This window comes from Mauremys mutica, chromosome 14 (assembly GCF_020497125.1).
Source record: "Mauremys mutica isolate MM-2020 ecotype Southern chromosome 14, ASM2049712v1, whole genome shotgun sequence".
In the NCBI taxonomy this organism is placed as follows: domain Eukaryota; kingdom Metazoa; phylum Chordata; order Testudines; family Geoemydidae; genus Mauremys; species Mauremys mutica.
Genome location: NC_059085.1, coordinates 17,802,453 through 17,818,290, shown reverse-complemented (window position 1 = coordinate 17,818,290; position 15,838 = coordinate 17,802,453). Strand labels below are relative to the sequence as shown.

Below are 15,838 nucleotides of genomic sequence, written 5' to 3'. Positions count from 1 at the left end.
AGGGGGGGGGGCATGCTGCTGCTTCCAGGAGCTGCATGGAGTGGCCCCAGAGCCTGTTCCCGGGTGGGACCTTGAGGGCTGGATTAAAATGGTTGTGCTAGAGGGTTCCTGGGCTGGGGCCCAGTGTAGTGGGCAGGCCTGTGCTCTCTCTTCTACCCCCTTGCCAGTGGTGAGAATGACTAAGCCAGACTGCAGTTTGCCCTTGGAGGAAGGGGCTAGACTGAGGACTGCAGTGAGCCACTGAGGCAAGCGATAGACCCACAAGCTGCTGATTCCCTATAAGGGTGGGGAGAGCCAGCGGACTGGGCACAGCCAGAGGGCTTTGTCCAGAAGCAGATGTCGCAGTCTGGGAGTGACGGGGGTCCGACAGTGGAGACTGAGAGTAACGCTGGGCGAGACACCACTAGTGAAGGTGCTCTGCTGAAAGAGCTAATTCCTAAACCAACCAGCAGGAGGCGCCGCTGTGGTAAGTCTGCACCCCGTTCCAAAGCCTTACACGTTTTTTTGACTTTTCAGAGTTATTTGAAAGTTTCCTTTAGATAATACTATCTGCTTAGTCCCAGTTAGGTTGTTAAATTCATTGAGGTGAATAGGCTAGGAGAAGAGCTCACACCTCAGATTAGGAGGACCAACACCTATGCCACCAGCTATTACTTTGCCAAAAACTGTCTTTGGCCACACTGGATTAACAATACATCTATTTACACTGACAACTGTTTCTTATTGTAGCCAATCTTGATCCAATCTAATGTCAAGTTAAATTAAATATTTATTAAACTACATGTTTTATTTAAGTAGTTTCTTGTCTTTATTATGGAAGGCATATTACTGGCTCATCTCAAGGTGAATGGCCACGACTATGTGCAGTTAAGTTTCCATGTAATATATAGTCGCACTTATGATATTTCATGGTGTGTGCAAAACTTGATTTCTTTCCTTTTCTTAATTGCTGGGCATGGAAAATGTGCTGCAAGAGTCTCTGTGCACTAAAACTGCTTGGCACCTTCCTGGTATATACTACACTTAAACTACAAGTCTTAACTTGTTTCTGAAATGGTACTGAACAAGGTTTGTCTCCACCTACACAGTTATAATGAAACTGTCTAGCACTATTGCTGACACCAGGTATGAGCAAGGGGAGATCTTCCTACTTTAGGCAGGACCAAAGATGTTAAGTGACTGGCCCAAAGTTAGTCAGCTAGTCAATATCAGAGCCAGGATTGGACAATAGGAGTTCCTTCCCTTAGTCCTGTGCTTAATTCACAAGAATGCACTTGATCAGTTCTCATATTTGCATCAATGTAAATCAGAAGCTTCACTGAAGTCAGCTAAGTATCGGTGTAAGACTGACATGAAAGCACAATCAGATCCGCTACAGCGCATAAGAACCAAATTCTTAATAAAATGATTCTATATATGAAAAACAAAGTGCATGAATTTAAATATTTAAGGGCCAGATTTTCAATGGATTTCTTAGTGAGTAAATGATACAAAAAACCTATTTATCAATCCAAATGGAAGTGACCACATTTGGATGTACAGACACCAAACTGGATACAGCCACTACTTGCATATGTAAATTTGGGATCAGGATTTTAGTACAATGGGAGCTAGTTTTGCAGATTTTTTTTTGAAGCTTTGGTTTGAAAGGTTTGACCAATATCCAAATAAAGAAAATACATTAAAAAGCTACGTTTTTAACACACTTTCGTTCTGTGTATGTATCACAAGGGTTTCATCAAAGAGCAAAACCATTTTATTTGTATGGCTAGTTTTTGCTATATATACCTATTTTTAATTGCAGAATATCTGGGAGATTATAGCCCTTACTCTTGAACCCTGAAACAACTTCACAATTATTTTTAAAAGCAAAAGTTTCATATTCATTCAATCTATCGAGTATGTTGACTGATGCATACTCTTGCAGGAAAGAGTAATGTGATAGTTTATCCACTTAAATACCACAAGGGGGCAGCAAGAGCTCTTAAGTATTCAGCAGTTGAAGCAGCAAAAAGTTAAGAGGAACCTTATGTTTCAGATTCTGAGGGTTGAGTCATGCAGTGCTTAATTTGTGCCAGGGCTTGCAAGGGCTGAGCCCCAGCATCTCTGGGCTTGGCAGTTCATAGCCCCAGCCCCTCTGGGCTTGCCATATCAGTTATGAAAGTACAAAAATTGCTTGAGCCTCATCACCAAATTGTTTGAGCCCTAGCACCTCTTTCATTACAAATTAAGCACTGGAATCATGATGATTACTACTCAATCATGATCTAGTATATGAAATAGCATCAGATAAATGGTTCTCTTTCTGTAGAAAGTAATCCCAAACCTTCACATTTATACTTGGAGTGACAAGCTTGTTGTATTAGAATATATGACATTGCATCAACAATTTTCAGAATGTTGATTTCACTGTTAAAGTCTAATAGAAGGATTAATGGGAATGAAGAAACATTATTATAATTGAATAGACAATTATGCAGCAAGCTTTATGTCAGTATGTCTGTGATCATAAGGCAAAACAGGAAAATCCTTACCTGAGACCATTTTAACTGACTTATGTGCTGAGGGCTGTACCCACTTGTGGTTATGCCACTTATAATAGATGATGCTACCCCCATTAACAGGAATATCACTGTTTTCAGTCCCAGGGTCAGTTTTGTCCCATTTTTTGTGAACTCCAGTCTAGCCACCTAGAAGAGCCATCCAACCTGGTGAAATTGATAGTTGGCTAAGTATATTTGCATTTCAAGAATCTGCCCCCTCCAGGCTTGTCCCACACTGACACCTTGTCCTACCTGCCTGAGCTTCTAGACCCTGATCCAGCAAACCACTTACGCACATGCTTAAAGTTAAGCATGGCCAATGCGGCTAGCAGCAAATATCTTCTCTAGGTAACTGGGCTGGAGTTACAAAAACTAAACCAAAAATCAGTGTTCTGTCCTAAAATGTAAGTCAATGGAGTTTATACTTCTGCTTAGATTTAACCATGTGCTTATTCATTTACTGAATGAAGGCCACAGCAAGACTATACCCTTTCTATGAGCCCTCTCCCTATTAAAATCACACCATTCATTCTATTTTTAATATAATGAAAGCTTCTGGCCCTTATGGTTACTGAGAAGTTTGAAAACATGACCCAATTGTACTGTAAAGCTTCAAAAACCAGAAGATAAATAAGCCTAGAAGGTATAGGGTTTTTTATTCTCAAGTCATGATTGTAGGGGGTGGGCTTGATTAATCATTTTTGCTTGAATTTAGCAATATTGCATTAAAATCAACAGGAGTATTTTGATTTGGCCATGTACCGATCCTCTGCACGGGGTGATTTTCACCATATAGGAGTAATGTCCTAAGAATCTCACTTTCTATAAGGGTCTGATCCAAAGCCCATTGGATTACTTCAGTCTACTTTAAAGTTCTTTAAAAAAGAGACTTTGCTAGCTTTATGTGGTTCAAAATTTAGCCAATAAAATGTTAATGTAACTTTTAATGCATCAAGGAAGATAGGGTTGTCTTCAAAGAAATACATTTCCCGACTGTCTTGTTTAAAAAGCAAATATTGTAGCACAAAAACTGACTCTAAACAAAAGTGAAATTGACTTTATTTTCACATTTCAGTTGGGAGAATGAAAATAAACAGTGGGCATAAATATTGAAAAGTTAGATTTTTAAAGAGTATTCCCTTTAGTAGTGTAAGATACAATTAGCAATATAGGCAAGACATCTGTTTGCTTTGGTAATAAGAATTTGAAGAATAAGTCATAAGAAGGTCATCTTTTGATATACCACTGAAATGTTTAAATTATTGATTGAAGGCACAAAAATTTAAAATAGGATTATAGTTACTAGCTAAAAGATGGTAAAATTACCCATTTTGCCTGTGTGCAACAATAGGGTCAGAGAAAACTTGTGTCTAGGTGCCTACAGCTCTGGTTGCCAAAAATAGTTGCTAGCACTATTTATTTTCTCAGGGTCAAGTTATTAAGGTCATAATATACATTTGAGTTACACTAGTAGTGATCTAATTTCACTACATGCAATTAAATTAAATCCATCTAATCTGCTCCAATATATTTATGCCTTAGGAAGCAAGAATTTATTAAATTGGTTCTGTGGCATATAATTTCCTTTCTGTAATGTCATATTTTCCTAATTTATATAATCAGGAAATTATACATTTATGTCCATCTCTATAATTTGCTCATCTCTTAGGCACAGTAAATCAACAATTATTCATTAATTAAATAATGCTTATACTGGCATATGTGGTAGAGTGTGACAGCAAATAGTAGATGAGTTCTGAATATGAAATTACAAAATTACAAAAAAAAAAAGTTGGGATTTTCAGGAGAGATTAAGAGTTGCAGCTGTAGAGAATGGCAATGCTGATGAGTTTATGAAGTTATTTGTAATGCCACATTTTCAAAAAGGTACAGGTGATTTTTCACCTATAGTTTGGGTGCAAGTGATATAGTTTTGGAGCCAGATAGTCACCTGGAAGTCAGTGGAACTACACAGACTAATACCAGCCAAGCTCCAGCCATTGATGTTTAAATACCATATTTGTAGACACATGTGTTCTTCATTATATCCAGATTTGTCATTTCCCTCAGTGGGGCTTCCCTCTGCTTGCAGCTCCAGGAGCCTGGACTTGTCAGTCATCAAGAGGTTTGGACTCTCCTGGGAAAATTCCCAGTTCAGTATATCTCCTGGCAGTTTCAAGAGTGTGCAGACCTCCTGCTGTCTGGAGTTACAGCTAGGAAAGCATTTAGTTACTTGAAGCTTTGCCACTCCAATCCCAGGCATTTTTCTTGGCGGTTTCTGGCCTTTTAGAAATACTTGGCTCCCTAGCCTGCAGTAGCTCTCAACACGTGCTGGGATTCAAATGACAATTCAGTCAATCAAGAGAGAGACAGAAAAGACCTCCTGCTTAATTGCCCTCACTCTTACTCTTACGTGCCTGCGGATGCTCCACCGAAGCCGCGGGACCAGCGGACCCTCCGCAGGCATGCCTGCGGGAGGTCCACCGGAGCCGCCTGCCACCCTCCCGGCGACCGGCAGAGCGCCCCTGGCGGCATGCCGCCCCAAGCACACGCTTGGTGTGCTGGGGCCTGGAGCCGCCCCTGACTCTTACTTAGAAAGAAACCTTATGACTGCTACTGCTCCAAGTAAGCTCTCACATCCATGAGAAACTCTTTTCAGCAATCCCTTTGCTAGTTCCTGCTTAAAGCTAAAGTGCAGCAGCTCCCTAGCATGAGGTAGAATGGAAGGCATAGCTAGGGCAGAGGGTAGCAGCCAGAATGCAATTCCAGCAGAAGGTCCCTCCATCATTTAATTTCCATTTATAAGCCTATCTCCAGATAATCTTTTACCACCTTTTGCACCTTCAGCCACAGTTTGCTGGTCAGCTCTCTTCCTAATCCCATCCCCTTCCACAACTATTACATGCTCTTCAGACACCATGATTTTTAACCAGAGAGTACTCTATATGGCCACTAATGGACTCTAGGGACTGATCCAAAGCCCAGTGACTACTGGGAACCTTTCTCTTGACTTCAGACCAAGACAGTGGTCCTCTTTAACACATGACTTCAAATGATGGTGAGCCAGTGGTTCCTGGAAATCATAGTACATTGGTTCTACCATAAAATGTGATATCAAACCTTTGAACCAATGTTATACAAATTTGTCCACCTCCAACCCATACAAAAAAGGAAGGGATTCAAAACACCCTGAACTACCAGTTGAAGACTGAAACCATTGTCTAAGTCCTAGAGGACCAGAATTGTAGGTTCCTTCATCAAGAAAATAACAAAGCATTTTTAGCGTTTATGAAGATGAACTTCCTATTCAGAGCATCAAGCTTCCAAATGGGGGTATTTGTAGTTCATCATCCAGGCAATGAGTGAGCAAAATAGAAAGTCACTATTTCCGTGTTCCTAATCTTCAATTGCACTAGTGACTCATATGTTATGCCATTCTGGGCCAGTATTTTTAGTTTAAGGCTCTACCATTCTGCCTGGCTACAGTTCTGAGAGCATTTACCAAAATTATAATGATGCTGACGGCCACATTACAGAAATGGGACAACTGGCTGACTAATAGCAATTTGAAATTATAAAATAATACATGCTTTCTCTCCCTATGTAAGTTTGTTCATCTATCTATTTTGCTTTGAGGGATGGGTGAGTGGAGTGCTGGTTCATTTCTTTTGAGAGATAAGAAATCATTGGAAAAACTTGCTGTGTTATTTCCCAAAATATTGTATGGAAGGAGCAGCTGATATTGTGGGAGTGGGATTAGGAAGTAAATAGGGGAAATTCATCAGGACTAGTAAATAGCAGAGAGTTTACAAGCTTAGAAACTTTACTGATTATTAGCAGTGCTCTTTTTGGACATAGGATTAAAACCTTGGGGCCCAGGTACCAAATGAAAAAGAACTACTGAAGTAGGGGTATCCAAGTATCACATTTAAAATTTGTCATAAATTAACACACAAACAAGTATCTTTCTTAGTTTAAAATGAAGTGGAAACAGGAGTGCAATTTTCTTACTGAACCTAAAAGTCAGGCCCAGCCCCAGCGCACCCCTGCTGCGGGGAAGTAACGGTTAACGGAGAGCGCCTCTGAGCCGCGCCACAGAATTGCAGCGTCACGCAGGAAGGGTTTGCTCCGCCGCACGCAGCCTGTCTCCGCTGCAGCTGAATTCCTCAGGCAGCGGGGTGCCCCGGGCTTTCTAGCCACGGGAGAGTTTTATGAGGAAAACTGGGCGGAGGGGGGGTCGGTATTTAACGGGCCTGCACGTGAGCCGAAGGGGTCCTTCCCCCAGGGGATAACCCCGTCCCCTCTCCCCGCACGCTGGCACAGCAGGTGCGAGCCACGGCAGCCGGGCTGGGACCGGCGGGTGGAAAGGAGGCCGCGGCTGCAAGAGGGCGCCACTGCCCGCCGGAGCGCTCCGCGCGCCCCTTAGCTTTCCCCAGCAGCGGGGCCTGCCCAGCATCCAGGTCTCTGCGGGAAGCGCCAGAGTAAACGCGCCCGGGATTGGCTTCTGTCAGAGAAGGGGGCCATATTGGATCAGCTCATCGCTGCTCTCACGCACCATTTTATCAGCCGCTGATTCTTTCATCGGCCTGGACGCTCCCGCCCCGCCCCCTCCCCGCCCAGGGCGGCTCCCCCCCGCCCCTGCGGGCTGTAGACGCGTGAGGAGAAGGTGCCTCGAGGCAGGAGCCTCGCGCGCTCCTCCCAGCCCCACGCCGCCTCTCGCGCACACTCCTCCCCTCCTCACACCCCTCGCTCGCTCACGCCTCCCCGGCTCGCAGACCCGCTCTCCTCCCTGCCCCCCCCTCCCGCCCCGGCCGAGGCACCGTGTCAGCCGGCGGAGGCGGCCCTGGCCGGGCGGCCAATCAGCGAGTGGGTGACAAATATGCAAATGTGCCCCCCCCAGCCCGTCCCCTCGGGTTCGCTGGGGCTGGTGGGGTCGCGGCGCGGAGCTAGTGAAACTTCGCCAATCGCCCTCCTGTTTCCCTGCCCGGGCGGGGGAAGAGCAAATCACGCCGCGCCGCCTCCTCCCGCTCCTCCTCCCGGGCCTGTGCCAGCCGCCCGGTAAGTGGTGCCCCCAGCCAGCGGTTTCCTGCGCGCCCCGCGGGGCCAGGGCGGCAGGGGGATTCCCCGAGGGGGGAGGGGAGCCGCCGCCGCCCCGTTGCCCCGGAGCCTGGCCGAGGCAGGGAGCTGTCAGGCGCGGGGCAGCTCTCCCCACGCGTGCCGGCCGGGCGGCCGCTGCCGCGTAATGGCGAACCCGGCGGTGAGTGCGTGCGAGGGGACTGGCTGCTCCCCGCCGCCCCCGGAGCAGGCCGCGCTTCAGGTGCCGGAGACACGGGCTGGCCCTGGCTCCCCGCCGCCCACGCGAGGGGACGGCGCGGCTGGGCCTGCTCTCGCCCTGCCTCGGCTGAGCCTGCTTCCGCCCCTCGCACCCACCAGGCGCCCCCGGCCGCGCCTGGGCCGGAGCGGGGTGGGTTGGAGCCGGGCCCCAGCATACGGGAGGTCGGCGGGGGCTGGTTCCCCAGCGGGCAGGAAGGCGGCGGCGGAGGAGGGCGAGGGATTGGCGCTGGCTGCCCATCCGGCAAGTGGGCGAGGCGGCTGGGGGGAGACTGGCGAGGTTGGCGCTGCTGCCCGCCGAGAGGGCGGGGGCGGGGCGGTGCAGGCAGAGAGGGAGGCTGAGGTTGGAGCTGGCTGCCCCCTGGGCCGGGGAGGGGAAGCGAGCGGAACGGAGCTGGCTGCATGTTGGCCAAGGGGGCGTGTTGGAGCTGGCTGCCTATGAGGCAGAGAAGGGGGTGTGCGTTGGGGTGCGGGCCGCGGACCTGGCTTCTCCACCAGGCAGGGAGGCCAGGGCGGGGACGGGGACGAGGGGGACGGGAAGCTGCTTTTCCCCTTGGCAGATTAAAAGGGGTTTGGACTGCAGATTGGGGGGGGGTTGCTAATAGGCAAGGTGGGGGTGTAAGCTGGGTTCCTGGGATGGCAGGGTCAGGGTGGTCGTCTTGAGGCTGTCTCCCTCCTGGGTGTGTTAGATGGATTGGAACAATATATGTCAGGAGAGTGTCTCTCTGCTGAAGGCAAGAGGCTTGTGACAGCTTTCTGCTGAGGCAAAGGGACCTACTGCAAGCAGCATGGTGTGGAAGAAAACCTATTTTCCCAGACAGGTTGGTGGGAGGGGAGGAGAGAAAGAGAACATTCAAGAAGTCTCTCTTTGCAAAGGTGACATCAAGGCCTTCATCTCTTAGGAAGGTTTTCACCCTCCTTATTCACTTTTGCATGCAGAAGACCATATCCACATTAACTAAAAACTTTAATGAAAGCTATATCACCTCACCATGAGGAGATACAGACAGATCTGGTGTCTCCTGCAGAGGAGAGACTGAAGAGCCTTGGGCCAGCAGGCATGGTTGCTGGGGAGAAAATGGAGACTGGACTGAAAAAAGGGAAGGATTAATAAATATAATGCTGCAACAGCCATGATAGTGCTAGAAAGGGTTCTGACCTCCTCTGCCCCTTTTCTTTGAGGTCTTGTGACATTGCTTTTAAAAGTAGTTGTCTCTGAGCCTCCACCACAAGAAAAGTAGGCTTGTCTGTCATAGGAGGTTTCTGTACCTCATTTCACTTCTGTGCCAGTCCAGAAACACCAGTTTGTTAGGTGCAAGCTTTATCCCCCCTATTTAATTTAATGTAATAGTAGTCACAACTGAAAACTTCTGAGCAGAAAGACTATGTTGGACTTCGTAGGTAAATAGTTTCTACTTCCTTTAATATCTTTGAGCAGTTACAGAGTTTCTATCTAGCAAGGGTTGTGAATTTTGGTTTATAGCTATAGGTGAAATAGCCTATATTATATTTGTGCTGACTTCCTTCAAGTGGTAAACAAAATATTACAACCTATGTGTTTTACTTCAGACTTTGATAATTACCTAAGTGGGAGAGCAAAATAATATCCTGCTTATTTCCTGATAGTCATATGGTCTCCACCCAAAAAGGCAACCTGATATGTTCCTGCTTGTAGACATCTGCTAATTCTTTAACTGTCCAGACACACCTGCTTGATGGGGCTGCAAAACACCACTGACTTAAATTCCTTTTTTAACACATGAAGAACATAAAAAATAAATTCTTACTCTGACACAAGCAATTCACAGAGCTGTGCTTTTGACAGTCATGGATATCATAACAATTAACCATCCACAGGAAAAATACTTCTTCATAGTGAAACTATTACTTATAGGATATCTTCAACAAAAGCTTGTCAGCAACAATCAATATTTTGCCATTCCAGGAACATCACAATATGCGGTTTGCCAATTGTGCATTGCATGATGTTGGAAACAAATTGGAAAATAGTATGCCAAACTTACCTTCATTAATTTGAGTATAAAGATATACTCAAAGGTGCTAAGATCATTAAGTTAGTCAGTGTTGCTTAAGTTGTTAGTATTCAGTCACATATATAGTATGTCAGCAAATGGTTTGGTATGTAAGCTCCTAATAGATCTTCACAGTGGAGAGTAGCCCAGCTTGCCTCCCAAAGACCTGTTGGACTCCTGTCCATCATTATTATGACTAAAGAGATCTGATTTTTAAAAGATGCTGAGTAGCTTCAGCTCCCACTGACTTCAACATGAGCAGTGGATGCTGAGGGCTTCTGAAAATCAAGCCATGAGTTCCTAGTCATTTTTGATTAGGTAAATGATGAAAGCTCAGAGTGGGGGAAAATATGTTTTTAGTGATTGTTTCTGTAAAGTGCTCTGATTTGGACCATCACACAGGGATTATGAAAGCCTTAAAGCAGACCTTGTTCATGTGTTTCCTTTCTATAAGATAGACAAGAGCCAGTGACTGAGAGAGATTAAAAATGAAACTGACACAATTTTATTATACTGCTCTACTCCTGTGACATTAGGAAATAGGTATGTTTTAATTTCAGCATGCTTCCAGCCCTCCACCCCAGTGTGCACTAACAATTTTTTATTTTGTATTATTCATTTAACATTTTGCTACAAACTTCATTTAATGTAAACTACAATTCATACTTAAAATATTATAAAATGAATAGGTCAGCCACACAACTTTTGCAGAGCTTATCAGGTAGGATTCCTTAATGTGTTGCCTTGTCTCCCATATATCAGGCCTGCTGTATAAGTCCTTGTGTCTATCTCAAGTAAATGTTTAGACTCTGGAGTACTGCATTATTTTGGAAGGAACGATGAACAGAAGTTAGAGCAGAGGGACGAGAATGCAGTGTTCTAGTTTGGTCCTGCACAGTTCTGGGTCACAGTAATAGTTGTGCTTCCTATGCTACCCACAAACTGAGTAGTGAGTAAATTTTCTTTGCTCTTCTTACTTTTTATAGATTGTTTCATTCAGTTTATTTCTCTGATCATTCCTGTTACAGTCACAGTCCCTTTCAGACTAAGGAGCAGACTACTCAATAAACTCAAGGAAATCTCATTCTCTTTCAGGCTCAGATTTCATTCTGTTTTCCCCTTTCTCCCAATCAGCCTCTTTCCTGGACTAGAGGCAGGGCTTTCAGGAACTTGAAGGAACTGAAGTCACCTTAATGGATGTACCTACCCAAAGCCCACTCGTGGGATTTTGTGAGTCCAGAGTTTCTAAGACCTGACAGCTGGATTCCTACTGTCATTTGAACTCCCTGAGGGGCATCTCTCTTGTTCAGCAAGAGGAAGGAGTGAAGACTTTTCTTTACCTTCACCATGTTGAATTTGCGGGGATGCAATAATCACAATATGGGTTGCTAGCACTTAATTCAAATATGATCAGAGTGTGCTGATCATTTTTTATTTCTCTGGCCAGTTCTCATATAGGCAAGAGAGAACTTGTTTGGCCATTGGCCATCTTAATGTAGAGACTCTTCTTTTTAATGTAAATTCTGGGTATTTCTCTTTTTGTGCAACATTCTGATAACAAATACATAAAAAAGCTAGATGCTTTTGCCATCTAAAAAGATCACATGTTGGAGGAACTTGTAGAATATTGAACTGTAAAACACAAACAAAAATAAATTGTGGTATTAGAGCAATGTGGCAAATGAAAGCACACATTAGGCATTTAAGCATTTTAATCTAGAACATACACAGAGAGATGTAAATGTTTAGAAATGCTGAGTTTATTTTATTGTATTTGTATACTTTCAGCACGGTGCATGTGCAGCTAGATACACAACTACATTTAGTGAGAGCTCATTTAAGGTGTTGCAGCATTTGAGACTAAAGTTCTCGTTTTCATGTTGCGCTGCCGCCATGCTTCATTTATGAAACTGGAGGGAACATACTTGGGGTGAGAAGGTGGTTCTGTCCTCAGTTTCACTCAGTTCTTGGCTTGTTTGACAACAAAGGTGCCAGCGTGATGTGGACAACAGTTATACTGAGACCTCCAACTTGATTCAGCCTGCACAACAAACAGATGTCTGATACTAATATCTTAGGCTACTATGTATAACTTTGCGTGAATTTGTAGATCGTAACTTTGATATGCATTGATTTAGTTTTATTTTGTTTTAAAGGCCAGAAGGGATGTTGGTGATCATCTAGTTTGACCTCAAAAACACTGACACTTGCGGACTGTTAATTTATTAAATTAACCATTTCAAAGTTTGTACCTACATAAAAAATAGCAGAGTCTATCACAAGATGAGGCCATCCCATTCACTTCTTGTGGCCAAATACCAACTTTGACTGTGCTTTATCTAGCTAATAGAAAATTTACTAACAATGAGTACCAATTTGATCTCCTCCTTCAATGTGGTGTTAACTACTCTCCTTTATGTAACATGAGGAATAAAAACAGTTTTCTGTCCTTAATATATTAGAAGTTTAGATAGTCTTCCAAAGTTCATTCTAAAAAATTGCATAGGCTTTTACTAGTAAATAAACTTTAAAATAATTATATGAGATTATTAAATTTAAACACATTACTGAACGTCATAAGAGAAAAAGCCTCTGAAGACTTTCTGTTACATATAATGGCACAATAGGCTACCCCTTTAATAATATGAATAATGTGAACTTGCTGTCATTTCTGTACGGGGTGGGTTGATTTACATTGCCAATTTGAATCAATTTAAATGAACATGCAGAAAACCTTGATTTAAATAATCAATTTTAATCATGTTTCGCATGCACTTTTTCATTATTTCCCTGAAGAAAGGTTGATTCTCACTGGCCGGCAACCATTAAAACATGTTGATTGCAACTAAATGTAGCCTTTACACTAAATTTAATGCTGCTTTTTGCCAACCAGGGATACACTATATCTATATACATTTATTTAAACAATTACATAGCTTAACTTACATTTATTTAGGTTCTTCATTCTTACCTTTTAATTCTTAGAAAATAGTGAATGATGCATTTCTTATTTACTAGATTTAATTTTTTACTTGCAATTTGTGTCATGCTCTAATTGGATGGAAATTCAAATTCAATTTTAAATGCACAGAAATGGCATTTTAAATGCAATACTACTTTAAGTGTGCTGCATACATAAGGGAAAAACAGTTTATCAAAATGTGTTTTGCCTTGAAAACAAATTGATTTATTAAACAAAGGAAGTATTTTCTGTAGTTACTGAATTTAACTGACCGTGGCTGATCACCATGTCCTTAAGATTTTAGAACTAGTAGATCTCATGTTCTCGTATGTTTTCAACTCCCAGTTGGCTTCTCAGCTTTGAAGGAGGTAGTCATTGAACTAAACTAGTTGAATAAAATGAAATAAAGTATTCTCTCTGCACCTTCAGAAGAGGCTATTGCTATCCAAAAACTGGTTTAGCACTTCTGCAAACTCTTGTTCCAGGTGCTAAATCAGTGACTTACACCAGTTCAGTGGTTTGACTTTCTTTAAAATTTAGCAGCAAACATATCACATATTTTGTATTTAGTTTAAATTATTTTAGTAGATTATAGTGAGTTAAGGCCTTATTAATATAAGTTGTCAATTTAAAATTACATTTTAAATTGGTAATTTAAAAAAAATCTAATTTAAATTAAAACTTTTTTTTAAATCATTAGACATTTTTAACCACTATATTATTGAAAATGAATTTAGGCCTGGTTCTCTTCTCATATTGTAGTACCTTAGGGTTAATGCCATTGAAGTCAGTGGAATTAAACTGTAGGTAAAACCAGGGTAAAGGTGAAAAGCATCAGGCATTGGGTCTGTGTTTCTTGATGTCTGCAATGTACAGTCTTTCAAAATATTTATCACCACTTTTCGGAAGTCACAAAATTTAGTCCCTAATCTAGATCTTTTGTCTTCTGAGAAATTTGCAATTATAATCCTCAGAACCCACTTGTGAAATAGGTATGTGTTGCCAGTTTAGGGTGACCAGATGAAAATTCCAAAATATCGGGACCGCCGCAGGGGGAGCGCCTTTTCAATTGTTACACTCACCCGTCCGAGTCGTCGATCTTCGGCGGCACTTCAGCGGAGGGTCCTTCAGTTGCCAATGGTGTTTGGCGGCATTTCGGTGGCGGGTAATAAACCTTGCTGCCAAAGAAGGAAGTACTTGCTGCCGAAATGCCGCCGAAGATTGTCGGCGACTGAGGGACCCGCCGCCAAAGTGAGTGTAACAATTGAAAAGGCACTTCCCCTGCCAGTCACTGCCGCCTAAGCAACGGGGGGGGGGTTCCCAAAACAAAATATCAGGACACATGGCGTCCTGACTGTGCTTCAGTTGGGACGCAGGACAAACTGCTCGATATCGGGACAGTCCCGATTTTATCGGGCTGTCTGGTCACCCTATGCCAGTTTACTGATGGGTGGCAGTGAAACAGGTTGTGACAAAAGGTGTTGATGCTGAAATGGGATAAGAGCTCAAGTGTTCCTATCTTTTCACTGATGTGCTCAGATGACTAGAATTCAAGAAAGCATTCTGAATCCACTGTCTCTGCTGAAACTATAATTGTGAAAGATAATAAAATTCTCAATAAGATACTTGCAGCTTAAGATACTGTCACTTTGAATTTATTTTGTTTTTAAGTTAGAAAAGAGCCAATCTCTTAAGGAAGCCTAAAACTTTTCTGCAATGCATTGTTTGGGACTCATGTATGTCACATCTGTATTAGAGCACTATTATAATGTTGGAGAAGTTTTATGTGCTCTTCATCTCAAAGATGTGGGACTTTCCTTGTGAATAAATGTAATGATGAGAGGGAAGCCTGAAACTGCACTTGTTCTGCACATTATATAGGGTAATATCTGGAGGAATATCTGTGGCACCTTAATTTGAGCTTCATTGAGGCTTGAAATTCTGTTTTTTTTCTGAATTTGCACAGAAAATTACTTACGCTTATGTGCAAACAGTTTTCAGTGCTGTCAGTCTTTGTTCAAATCAGCCTTAGTCAACAGCAAAATAAATATGGCCTCTGCTTTGAGCTTTGTTTACACCCTTGTGCACGTAATAAAATTATCACAGCTTAGAAAACCACCACACAACCTGGTGGCTGGCAGTGGCTCACCAGGACAGTCATGAAACTGGAATACCAGAGTTATTGAAGGTCAAGATTAATGTGTATTAGTAGAGTTGTATGATGAAAGAAGGTTAGATTGTGAAATGGGTTAGTAGCTCATTATTTTATCTCTGGAGATCTGTAATGAAATCTTGTTTTAGGCCACAAGAGAAAATGAGAGAGTGCTTTTACCTGGTTCTTAGTGAATATTTGTCCATATCACACAGCTTCCACGTAATTGTTCAGGAAAAATCTTGGACTGCAGAAATGGGGGTACTGCAGGTCAGGTTTGAGGTGCATTGGCAGAACTTGTGACAAAACTTGAATGATGCTTTGAATCTGTTTCGGGTGTAGCAAAGCTTCTGTAGCTGTCTCCTAAGTTATCACTTATTTTTATAAATACTAAAAACTTACGGAAAGCATTTTATATTTAATCCTAAATAAAAGCAAATGAACCTTTTACCTCCTTCCCCAAATTAAAATGTTTTCCTAATCTTATGATAGGTCTTGGTTTCCACACAGGTCACTTAAAGAATATATTTCATTCTGATCTTCCAAGGGAAAAGCATATTCTTCATATTGGCATGTTAAGATAAGCTATATTTGGGTGAGGAAATGAAGAACTTTGGTTCACTTTCAGTTGTAAAGTGAACCAGGATTCACTATATGGAGTCCTGAAACTTGTCATAATGACTACAGAACCCTTCATAGATAATTTTTGGAAACGCCAGATAAAAGTAATCTTGAAAGAGCAGAATGAGATAATATTTTGCTCCCTTTTCCAGTAATCTTTCCATTGAAATTTTGGACCCCGACAATCTTTCTCCCA

The 15,838-nt window shown here is 42.8% G+C and overlaps 1 protein-coding gene across 1 annotated transcript in view; it reads left to right on the top strand.

Moving 5' to 3' along the window:
* The first annotated feature begins 7,434 nt into the window (after positions 1 to 7,434).
* The window catches only part of CHD9 (chromodomain helicase DNA binding protein 9), a 189,757-nt gene continuing 181,353 nt past the window's right edge, over positions 7,435 to 15,838 (top strand). The window contains exon 1 of the mRNA XM_044986992.1: positions 7,435 to 7,601. The gene's annotated coding sequence lies outside the window, so the exon portion shown is untranslated. The remainder of the gene's footprint in view (positions 7,602 to 15,838) is intronic.